Here is a 12,915-nt window from a genome sequence, read left to right as displayed (position 1 = left end):
ACAAGCGCAGATCCTTCCTAAGCATGTCCATTACTGTCTGCTAGGTACGTACTAAAATCACCTTATGGTGGAAAACCCTTTAATGTCACACCAAACTGCAAAAATGGGCTAGACCAAATTATTGGCACCCTTTCAAAATTGTGGAAAAATAAGATTGTTTCAAGCATTGTTTCAAGCCTTTAAACTCAACTGGGGCAAGTAACAGGTGGGGGCAATATAAAAATCACACCTGAAAGCAGATAAAAAGGAGAGAAGTTCACTTAGTCTTTGCATTGTGTGTCTGTGTGTGCATCACTAAGCATGGACAACAGAAAGAGGAGAAGAGAACTGTCTGAGGACTTGAGAACCAAAATTGTGGAAAAAGGTCAACAATCTCAAGGTTACAAGTCCATCTCCAGAGATTAGATTTGCCTTTGTCCACAGTGCGCAACATTATCAAGAAGTTTGCAACCCCTGGCACTGTAGCTAATCTCCCTGGGCATGGACGGAAGAGAAAAATTGATGAAAAATGTCAACGCAGGATTGTCTGGATGGTGGATAAGCAGCCCCAAACAAGTTCCAAAGATATTCAAGCTGTCCTGCAGGCTCATGGAGCATCAGTGTCAGCGCAAACTATCAATCGACATTTAAATGAAACAAAACGCTATGGCAGGAGACCCCGGAGGACCCCACTGCTGACACAGACATAAAAAAGCAAAACTACATTTTGCCAAAATGAACTTGAGTAAGCCAAAATCCTTCTGGGAAAATGTCTTGTGGATAGAGGAGACCAAGATAGAGCTTTTTGGTAAAGCACATCATTCTACTGTTTACCGAAAACAGAATGAGGCCTACAAAGAAAAGAGCACAGTACCTACAGTGAAATATGGTGGAGGGTCAATGATGTTTTGGGGTTGTTTTGCTGTCTCTGGCACTGGGGGCCTTGAATTTGTACAAGACATCATGAAATCTGAGGATTACCAATGGATTTTGGGTCGCACTGTACAGCCCAGTGTCAGTAAGCTGGGTTTGCGTCCGAGATCTTGGGTCTTCCAGCAGGACAATGACCCCAAACATAGGTCAAAAAGCCCCCAGAAATGGATGGCAACAAAGTGCTGGAGAGTTCTGAAGTGGCAGCAATGAGTCCAGATCTAAATCCCATTGAACACCTGTGGAGAGATCTTAAAATTGCTGTTGGGAAAAGGCGCCTTCCAATAAGAGACCTGGAGCAGTTTGTAAAGGAAGAGTGGTCCAACATTCCGGCTGAGAGGTGTAAGAAGCTTATTGATGGTTATAGGAAGCGACTGATTTCAGTTATTTTTTTCCAAAGGGTGAGCAACCAAATATTAAGGTAAGGGTGACCATAATTTTGTCCAGCCCATTTTTGGAGTTTGGTGACATTATATCCAATTTGGTTTAGCTCCAATACACACAAAGGGAATAAACGTGTATAGCAAAAAATGTGTTACTGCAATCCTTTCCTGTGAGAAATTCTTAATTTTCTTGAAAAATTTCAGGCCATGACTGTATAAGATCATTGCTAGATACAGCATGAAAAAAGAGCAAATATAACGTCACAGGCTAAGGCTGCGCAATACTGTGAGTAAGACAGAGTACCAATACTTTTTAATGTAAGAAAAGGCGGCTCTAGACTTTGTGAGGCCTTATGCCAGTGTTTCCTGACCAAGGTGCTTCCAGCTGTTGCAAAACTACAACTCTTAGCATGGCCAGACACCCTGGTTGGGAAGAACTTCCTTGTTGAAAGTTGAATGTCAAACATGAGGCCTTCACTGACACTCAATATTAGGATATGTCCCCATTAGTTTGGTAGGGAATCCCCCTATTAGGTAGATGCCCCCAGTAGGTAGGTAGGGAATCCACCCCCATTAGGTAGAAACCACTAGTTGGTAGGTAGGGAATCCCCCTATTTGGGAAGAAGCCCCCAGTAGGACTATAGGGAATCTCCCCTTTCAGGTAGAAAGAAACCCCCAGTAGTTAGGAAGTCTTGTAGGTAGGGAACCTCCTGTTCAGTAGATGTCCCCATTAAATCAAAAGAATAGAATAATCCCACTCTCCATCCCTCTGCTCCCGTTCTGAGGCCTCTACACCCTCCACTCTATAAGGCTATGATTACATGTTCGAATTTCCGTGTGGAATTCCACACAGGGATTCCGCAACTGCAGAGTCCCATGAATTTAATGAGATTCTGCTGCGCTGTGCACATGGCGAAATCTCCGCCAGAAACATTTTGCACCAGAAACATTCAGATTCCGCTGTTCACAGAAAGAATGAACAGATCCATTCTTTCTGTGGACTGCGCATGGAATGCATTACCTTCTATGAGACTGTGCACTCCCGAGCAGTCTTCGCACCAGCATAAATATATTTATTTTATAATTTTGGGGGTGTCCCAATACTGGTATAATATATATATATATATATATATATATATATATATATATATTATATATTATATATTTACATATATATACAAAGATCTTGAAGAGGATAGAAACGTTGCCTACTTTGGCATAAGGCTTTACAAAGTCTAGAACCGCCTTTGCTGACGTTAAAAAAGTATTGGTACTCTGTCTTACTCACAGTATTGCGCGGCCTTAGCCTGTGACGTTATATTTGCTCTTTTTTCAAATACATTTTTTTTAATCGACTGGTGCCACAAAGTTAAACAGATTTGTAAATGACTTCTATTTAAAAATCTTAATCCTTCCAGTACTTATCATCTGCTGTATACTACAGAGGAAGTTGTTGTATTTCTTTCTGGAGTTCTTTTTAGTCTGACCACAGTGCTCTCTGCTGACACCTCTGTCCATATCAGGAACTGTCCAGAGCAGGATCGGTTTGATATGGGGATTTGCTTCTGCTCTGGACAGTTCCCGATATGGACAGAGGTGTCAGCAGAGAGCACTGTGGTCAGACTAAAAAGAACTCCAGAAAGAAATACAACAACTTCCTCTGTAGTATATAGCAAATGATAAGTACTGGAAGGATTAAGATTTTTTTAAATAGAAGTAATTTACAAATCTGTTTAACCCCTTCCCGCTATTGGACGTATGCATACGTCCAGGCGAATTACACGTTCGCGCAAATGGACGTATGCATACGTCCAAGCGATCTCCTGCTCTGCTGCGGGCAGCGCAGGAGATCGCGGGTGGGACTCAGCTGTCAATCACAGCCGGAGTCCCACCGCAGCTGCCGGGGCCGCGATCGCGCCGGTCCCGGCAGCATTAACCCCATAGATGCTGTGATCAGTTCTGATCACGGCATCTACGGTGTTTGCAGGGGGAGCGCTCTCCCCCTGCCCATCAATCGCGGCGCCGCGATAAAATAAGGGGGATCGGGGGTGTCCAAGACACCCTCGATCCTCCTTGAAGAGATAGGAGTGAGGTGGCAGGGTTGCCACCCCTCCTATCCCTGCTATTGATCGGCGGAGCGGCCGACCAATAGCAGACTGGGGGCGGGGGGGTTAAAGTTCGGTTCCCCCCGCTATGCCCACCCATCGGTGTCCGGGCACAGCGGGGGGAACCGTGTAATAGCGGCGGCGGCGGTCACTTACCCGGCGGCGGCTGTGATTACGGCGGCGGTGGAGGTAAGTATGACGCCGCGTGTCCAGAGTCTGTTGCCTAGCAACATCTGCAGGGCGACAGTTTAGAGAGTGGTCTCTAAACTGTCGCCCTCCAGATGTTGCAAAACTACAACTCCCACCATGCCTTGACAGCTGTTTGCTGTGTTGGCATGCTGGGAGTTGTAGTTTTGCAAGATTTAGAGGGGTTCAGGCTGGAGATCACTGACAGTGGTCTCTAAACTGTAGCCCTCCAGATATTACAAAACTACAACTCCCAGCATGCCCAGACAGCAGTTTGCTGTCTTAGCATGCTGAGATTTGTAGTTTTGCAACATCTGGAGGGCCACAGTTTAGAGACCACTGTCAGTGATCTCCAGCCTGAACCCCTCTAAATCTTGCAAAACTACAACTCCCAGCATTCAGGAACAGCAAATGGCTGTCTCGGCATGCTGGGAGTTGTACTTGCGTGCCTCCAGCTGTTGCATAACTACATCTCCCAGCATTCCCTTTGGCAATCAGTACATGCTGAGAGTTGTAGTTCTGCAACAGCTGGAGGCACACTGGTTGGGAAATACCGAGTTAGGTAATAGGTTCTATTACCTAACTCAGTATTTTCCAACCAGTGTGCCTCCAGCTGTTGCAAAACTACAACTCCCAGCATGCACGTTCTGTCAGTGCATGCTGGGAGTTGTAGTTTTGCCCCCCCCCCCATGTGAATGTACAGGTTACATTCACACTGGCGACGGATTACAGTGAGTTCCCTGCTTCAAGTTTGAGCTGCAGCCGCAGCTCAGACTCCTAGCGGGAGACTCAGTGTAATCCGCCGTCAGTGTGAATGTAACCTAAAAACACTACACTAACATAAAATAAAGAGTAAAACACTACATATACACACGTAGACTGCCCCCCCCCCACCACCACCACCCCTTCCCCCCCAATAAAAATGAAAAACGTATCCTACAGCAGTGTTTCCAAAACGGAGCCTCCAGCTGTTGCAAAACAAAAACTCCCAGCATTTCCGGACAGCCATTGACTGTCCAAGCATGCTGGGAGTTTAGTAACAGCTGGAGGCACCATGTTTGAGAATCACTGGTGTAGAATACCCCTATGTCCACCCCTATGCAAATCCCTAATTTAGGCCTCAAATGCACATGGCGCTCTCTCACTTCGGAACCCTGGCGTATTTCAAGGCAACAGTTTAGGGCCACATATGGGGTATTTCCGTACTCGGGAGAAATTGCCTAACAAATTTTGGGGGGCTTTTTCTCCTTTTACCCCTTATGAAAAGGTAAAGTTGGGGTCTACACCAGCATGTTAGTGTAAAAAAAAATACATTTTTGCACACTAACATACTGGTGTTGCCCCATACTTTAAAATTTCACAAGCGGTAAAAGAAAAAAAGCCTCCAAAATTTGTAACGCAATTTCTCCTGAGGACGGAGATACCCCATATGTGGGCGCAAAGTGTTCTGGGGGCGCACAACAAGGCTCAGAAGGGAGAGTGCACCATGTAAATTTGAGGTCTAAATTGGTGATTTGCACAGGGGTGGCTGATTTTACAGCGGTTCTGACATAAGTGCAAAACAATAAATATCCACATGTGACCCCATTTTGGAAACTACACCCCTCACGGAATGTAACAAGGGGTACAGTGAGCATTTACACCACACAGGTGTCTGACAGATCTTTGAAACAGGGGTCTGTGAAAATGAAAAATAAAATTTTTAATTTGCACAGCCCACTGTTCCAAAGATCCGTCAAATGCCAGTGGGGTGTAAATTCTCCCTGCACCCCTTATTACCTTCCGTGAGGGGTGTAGTTTTAAAAATGGGGTCACATGTGGGGGGTCCACTGTTCTGGCACCACGGGGGGGGGGGGGGGGGGGGCTTTGGAAATGCACATGGCCAAATTCTCTCTCCAAAAGCTCAATGATGCTCCTTCTCTTCTGAGCATTGTAGTTCGCCCCCAGTGCACTTCACGTCCACTTATTGGGTATTTCCATACTCAGAAGAGATGGGGTTACAAATTTTGGGGGGTATTTTCTGCTATTATCCCTTGTAAAAATGTAAAATTTGGGGTAAAACAAGCATTTTAGTGTAAAAAATTTTATTTTATTTTTTACATATGCAAAAGTCGCGAAACACCTGTGGGGTATTAAGGTTCACTTTACCCCTTGTTACGTTCCCCAAGGGGTCTAGTTTCCAAAATGGTATGCCATGTGTTTTTTTTTTTCTGTCCTGGCACCATAGGTGCTTCCTAAATGCGGCATGCCCCCAGAGCAAAATTTGCTTCCAAAAAGCCAAATGTGACTCCTTCTCTTCTGAGACCTGTAGTGCGCCAGCAGAGCACTTTTCATCCCCATATTGGGTGTTTTCTGAATCGGGAGAAATTGGGCTTCAAATTTTGGGGGGTATTTTCTGCAATTACCTTTTTTAAAAATGTAAAATTTTTGCTAAACCAAGCATTTTTGGTAAAAAAAATTTTTTTTTTTTTTACATATGCAAAAGTCGTGAAACACCTGTGGGGTATTAAGGTTCACTTTATCCCTTGTTACGTTCCTCAAGGAGTCTAGTTTCCAAAATGGTATGCCATGTCGTTTTTTTTGCTGTCCTGGCACCATAGGGGCTTCCTAAATGCGACATGCCCCCCGAGCAAAATTTGCTCTCAAAAAGCCAAATATGACTCCTTCTCTTCTGAGCATTGTAGTTCGCCCGTAATGCACTTCAGGTCAACTTATGGGGTACCTCCATACTCAGAAGAGATGGGGTTACAAATTTTGGGGGGTATTTTCTGCTATTAACCCTTGCAAAAATGTGAAATTTGGGGGGAAACACATTTTAGTGAAAAATTTTTATTTATTTTTTTTACATATGCAAAAGTCATGAAACACCTGTGGGGTATTAAGGCTCACTTAATTCCTTGTTACGTTCCTCAAGGGGTCTAGTTTCCAAAATGGTATGCCATGTTTTTTTTTTTTTGCTGTTTTGGCACCATCGGGGCTTCCTAAATGCAACATGCCCCCAAAAAACCATTTCAGAAAAACGTACTCTCCAAAATCCCCTTGTCGCTCCTTCGCTTCTGAGCCCTCTACTGCGCCCGCCGAACAATTTACATAGACATATGAGGTATGTGCTTACTCGAGAGAAATTGGGCTACAAATTCAAGTATAAATTTTATCCTTTTACCCCTTGTAAAAATTCAAAAATTGGGTCTACAAGAACATGCAAGTGTAAAAAATGAAGATTTTGAATTTTCTCCTTCACTTTGCTGCTTTTCCTGTGAAACACCTAAAGGGTTAAAACGCTTACTGAATGTCATTTTGAATACTTTGGGTGGTGTAGTTTTTATAATGGGGTCTTTTATGGGGTATTTCTAATATGAAGACCCTTCAAATCCACTTCAAACCTGAACTGGTCCATGAAAAATAGCGAGTTTGAAAATTGTGAAAAATTGTAAAATTGCTGCTGAACTTTGAAGCCCTCTGGTGTCTTCCAAAAGTAAAAACTCGTCAATTTTATGATGCAAACATAAAGTAGACATATTGTATATGTGAATTAAAAAAAAATGTATTTGAAATATCCATTTTCCTTACAAGCAGAGAGCTTCAAATTTAGAAAAATGCAAAATTTTCAATTTTTTCATCAAATTTGGGGATTTTCCACCAAGAAAGGATGCAAGTTACCACAAAAATTTACCACTATGTTAAAGTAGAATATGTCACGAAAAAACAATCTCGGAATCAGAATGATAACTAAAAACATTCCAGAGTTATTAATGTTTAAAGTGACAGTGGTCAGATGTGCAAAAAAGGGCTGCGTCCTAGAGGTGAAAATGGGCTGTGTCCTTAAGGGGTTAACTTTCTGCCACCAATTGAATAAAAAAAAAAAAAAAATTGTTTCCCACAGGAGTACCCCTTTAATCCTGAACTAAAAAAATAAAATTGAGAACTTTAGAACTTTGGCAGATCTTATCGGAAATTTTCAAACAATGATACAAAAAGTGATGAGTGTTGAGGGGTCATTGAAAGTTTTGCTTACAAGACTGACTAATTCTAGAACGCCGCACCATGTTCTCATGGGAAAACAAGGTTAACCTGCCAAATGGGCAGAGTGCAACATAAACTTTAAAATCTTCAGAGAACAAAAAAATAAAAATAAAGTATTAAGAGATACCACAGAGATTTAGTCTAATAATAATAATTTCAGTCCTCATAATGGGGCCAAGTGGTGACGGAAAACAAGCTTATGCCTCAGGTTCAAAAACACTGGTGACCCAATCCGGACGTTCGTTTCCCCTACAGTGACCTCGCCGCTTGCCGTATTTTATTGTTTGAGTCCACGACACGTGAAATAATCAATAGTCCGAAATAAAATAAAATAAATAATTATAATTGCGTTTGCGGAATGTAATCCATCTCCCTCCGATGTGAATAGGAACATGAAACGGCTGTTGTAGACCGTTGCGAGGAGGCTCCAGATGATGAAGAATGCCTTATAGCAGTGCTTCCTAACCAGGGTGCCTCCAGCTGTTGCAAAACTACTAGAGATGAGCTAACTTACAGTAAATTTGATTCGTCACAAACTTCTCTGCTCGGCAGTTGATGACTTTTCCTGCATAAATTAGTTCAGCTTTCCGGTGCTTCCATGGGCTGGAAAAGGTGGATACAGTCCTAGGAGACTCTTTCCTAGGACTGTATCCACCTTTTCCAGCCCACCGGAAAGCTGAACTATTTTATACAGGAAAAGTCAGCAACCGCCGAGCTGAGAAGTTCGTGATGAATCGAATTTACTGTAAGTTCGCTCATCTCTAAAAACTACAACTCCCAGCATGCCCGGACAGCCAACAGCACTGCCTTATAGGATCACATTATGTGTACACCTTCTGTTCCACCATATGCTGGATTTAATTAGCGCAAAAGTGATAAATATTTATTCCTGTTAGACTTCGCCTCTATCAATTATCAATATTAATCAATAATATCGATAATTGATAGAGGCGAAGTCTAATACGGGATGATCGAAGTGTAGGGACCATGATGGGGGGAGATTTATCAAAACCTGTCCAAAGGAAAAGTTGCTGAGTTGCCCATAGCAACCAATCAGATGACTACTTTCATTTTTAACCAGGCCTCTGCAAAATGAAAGCAGCGATCTGATTGGTTGCTATGGGCAACTCAGCCACTTTTCCTCTGGACAGGTTTTGATAAATCTCCCAACATAGGTTTACTATGTGGCAGGAACACAAACTAGTTCACGAAGTTCGGATACTCACAGGACAAGACGTTTGTGTACAAGATTAGAAAATCATTCTTTAAAAAAAATAGCGCCACACTTGCCCACAGGCTGTGCGTGCCATTGCAGCTCAGCTCCTTTCAAGTCAATGGAGTCGAACTGTTAGACCACACACGACCTGTTGTGAAAGAAAGCAGCCATATTATTCTAAATTCATGTTTACTAACCAGTGTGCCTCCAGCTGTGGAAAAACTACAACTACCACACTTAGAGCAGCCCATTCCGGAATTGGCGATTAAATGGGCACTCTCTCATTAAAACCAATTTTTGCTATTGCACCCCTTATGGTAAATAAAAAATCTTTCTGATGTACTATGTTAAAAAAAAATAATTAAAAAAAATGATGTTTTCTATGTTTTAATTGTGTTTAAAAAATCTGCCACTAGGTGTCTCCCTACTTGTCCAGAGCACATTTTCCACCATCTTTTGCACAGACTTTGGACTCCTGCTGGCCTGGCAGAAGTCCAAAATCAGGAAATGCAGTCTGGAGTGCTGAGGGGGTGTGTGGGCAGCCTTAGCCAATCACAGCTCATCTCATATCAAGGTAGAAAACAAAAATAAATTATAAAAATAAAGTCAGGGGGTAGTTTATCATGATGGGGGCAGTGAACTGGGAGGATTATAAAACATTTAACAAGATCATGACAGGTACTCTTTCATGTCTGCGTAAATCTGCCGTGGACAGTAATGGATTGGTGAATATTGCGTGCACAGCCGGTGGCGAACCGTGAACAGCTGGACTCGCCATTGATGGCAATGCATATCCTAGTAGATTTTGTTAAAAGAATGGTCAGAATGTCAGAAATAATGGTCAGAAATAAAAATTTCCTTGGGGAATTTTCCGCCGTGGACATTTGTAAGCAAGCACGGTGCAGCAGAATCCCATTGAAAACCGCTGCATGGGAGACCGCTGCACTCGAATTTCCGAGCAGAATTTCTTAGCTCGGAATTCCATAGTGTGAATGCGTCCTGTGCGCCATCTCATTTACTACAGCGGATTGTCAGGACTTCCCTGGCGGATTCCACCAGAAGATGGAACAGTAAATGGGCCCTAATACTGAACAACCCTTTAAAAGGGGTACTCCGCTGGAAAACATTTTTTTTTTTTTTATCAACCTGTGCCAGAAAGTTAAAACAGATTTGTAAATTACTTCTATTTAAAAATCTTAATCCTTCCAGTACTTATCAGCTGCTCTATACTACAGAGGATGTTTTATTTCTTACTGGAGTTCTGTATGCTACATACTGCTGTATGCTACACACAAAGTTCTTTTCTTTTTGGTTTTCCTTTCTGTCTGACCACAGTTGCTCTCTGCTGACACCTCTGTCCATTTTAGGAACTGTCTAGAGCAGAATAGGTTTTCTATGGGGATTTTCTCCTACTCTGGACAGTTCCTGACATTGACAGAGGTATCAACAGAGAGCACTGTGGTCTGACAAAAAGGAAATAATAAAAAAATCTAAAAAAAAACCAAAAAACTTCCTCTGTAGCATACAGCAGCTGACAAGTACTGGAAGGGATACGATTTTTAAATAGAAGTAATTTACAAATCTGTTTAAATTTCTGGCACCAGTTGATAAAAAAAAAATGTTAAAAGGGGTATTCTGGTGAAATATATATATATATATATATATATATATATATATATATATTTTTTTTTTTTTTTTTTTTAATCAACTGGCTCCAGAAAGTTTTAACAGATTTGTAAATTACTTCTATAAAAAAAAATCTTATTATGGGGACTTGCTTCTGCTCTGGACAGTCAGTTCCTGAGACCGACAGAGGTGTCAGCAGAGAGCACTGTGATCAGACAGTGAAAAGAACAACTCTACTTCAGCAGCTGATAAGTACTGGTAGGATTAAGATTTTTATTTTATTTATAGAAGTAATTTACAAATCTGTTTAACTTTCTGGAGCCAGTTAACATGACAAAAAAAAAAATGTTTTTCACTGGAGTACCCTTTTAACTTCTAGCCTCTGTGCCGTCTAAGAATCAGGATATCATCGGATCATGAATCTCGCAGCTGTCACAACGGGGGCAGGTTTTTCAGCAGAAAACAATGTTCGTCTTATTCATATAGTAATTCTACAATGTTATCGAGCTCAAGAATGTCCCCCCTGCAACTGTTATCTGGACAAGAATGACGTCAACTTGTTAACAGGTCGCTCACTGTTAAAATATTTGGGGCCGGCGTGGAACACGTTACTAGCTATGTAGCCTGTAGTGTAACATTCAACAATGTACAGTATAAACTACTGCTCCGATGTGTATACAGTGAGACCTCTGAGCAGAACACCTACATATACACAAAAAAGAGGCAACAACCAAAGGATGAAAGAGGAAAAACATATATACAGTGACCCCCCCGACCTACGATGGCCCCGACATACCATAATTTCAACATGCGACGGCCTCTCAGAGGCAGCATCAACATACGATGCTTTTGTATGTCGGGGCCATCGCATAAACGGCTATCGGGCAGCGCAGACTGCTTCAGCTGCCGCCGGATAGCTGTTTACGGTGCCCCGTGTGGTCCGGTGATGTCTCTTACCTGTCCTCGGGGCTCCGGCGCGTTCTCTTCGAGATCCCCTGCATCGTAGGCGCTCTCCATCGTCGTCATCACGTCGCTGTGCACGCCGTCCCGTCATCCAATAGGAGCAGCGTGCGTAGCGACGTGATGGCGGCGACGGAGAGCGCGGATGCCGGGGAAGCAGAGGCCTTGCCGGAGCGTCGGGGACACCTCGGGGATGCGGCAACAGCGATGGACGGCGACATCCAGGGCAGCGGTGACGGTCCGGAGCGGCGGGGACAGGTGAGTACAACTTCCTCTAACAGTGGTCTACAACCTGTGGACCTCCAGATGTTGCAAAACTACAACACCCAGCATGCCCGGACAGCCACCGGCTGTCCGGGCATGCTGGGTGTTGTAGTTTTGCAACATCTGGAGGTCCGCAGGTTGTAGACCACTGTCCTATACTTTACATTGCACGGATCCCTCAACATGCGATGTTTCAACAAACGATGGTCCATTTGGAACGGATTACCATCGTATGTTGAGGGACCACTGTATATCTTTTATCATGTATTGAATTACTTCTCCCTTATAATTGTCGCACCCTCAATCCCTCGTCCCAGCATCGCTCCCCATCCGATTAACAAGTCCTCAGTAAGGCTACCCATTTCCTTCCTACTACCGGGCCTGTCTCACCATCTTATTTCTAGTCCCCAGTATGACTCCCAGTCTCATTCCTAGTCCACAACATGACTTCCCATCTTGCTCCTGGTCCTCAGCATAGCTCCCCACTTCATTGCTTGTCCCCAGCATTACTTCCCATGGGATTAATAAGTCCACATCAAGGCCACCGATCTCTCACCATCTCATCTCTAGGGCTCAGCGTGGCTCCCAGTCTCATTCCTAGTCCACAATATGGCTTCTCATCTTGTTCCTGGTCCTCAGTGTGGCTCCCCAACTCATTTTGGTCCCCAGCATGGCTTCTCACCTCATTTCTGGTTCCCAGCTTCCATCTCACTCCTGATCCCCATAATTCCAGGTCCTACTTTGGCTTCCCATTTCAGTTCTGGCCCCCAGAATGGATCCCCATATCACCATTGGTATAAAATGTGGATTCCCATCTTGTTCCTGGTCCCTAGAATGATTCTCCACCTTATTCTTAGTCCCTCTTTCCATCGCAGCATGCGTGGTGTCCCAGCACCAATGGCTGTCCTGTGACCTCAGACTGCTTTGGGCAGCACAAAGGTGTTGGGCCCATCAAAGGGCTTCTTGTTATACCAATTAGGTTTGTACTTTATTGAAAAGTAATATATTTTTCTGATTAATTCTATTGTAATCCATTATATATATATATATAATGCATGTCTTACTTACTTGTTGTTATGAGAGAGCAGTGAACCCCATGTGACCCTGCCTGCCACTGTGTACCCCTAAAGTCACCCATATATAGTGTGGTGGGGGGGAGGAGTTGCACCCGTTCATCTCCAATTACTGCTGAGCCACAATGAGGTTCAGGTGTGCTGTGGTGTTGTGTGCTCTGAGGGAAGGC

General features: G+C 43.4%; 1 protein-coding gene across 2 annotated transcripts in view; it reads right to left on the bottom strand.

Moving 5' to 3' along the window:
- The window catches only part of FAM171A1 (family with sequence similarity 171 member A1), a 130,584-nt gene that overhangs the window by 71,290 nt on the left and 46,379 nt on the right, over positions 1-12,915 (bottom strand). Inside the window, exon 1 of one of the 2 annotated variants that reach the window (XM_056519096.1) lies at positions 8,833-8,959. The exons of the other annotated variant lie outside the window; for it this stretch is intronic. The gene's annotated coding sequence lies outside the window, so the exon portion shown is untranslated. Of the gene's footprint in view, positions 1-8,832; positions 8,960-12,915 lie in introns of those variants that run through there. 2 annotated transcript variants of the gene reach the window in all.

Source organism: Hyla sarda, chromosome 5, assembly GCF_029499605.1.
Source record: "Hyla sarda isolate aHylSar1 chromosome 5, aHylSar1.hap1, whole genome shotgun sequence".
NCBI lineage: Eukaryota > Metazoa > Chordata > Amphibia > Anura > Hylidae > Hyla > Hyla sarda.
This window is presented reverse-complemented; position numbering and strand designations above follow the sequence as displayed.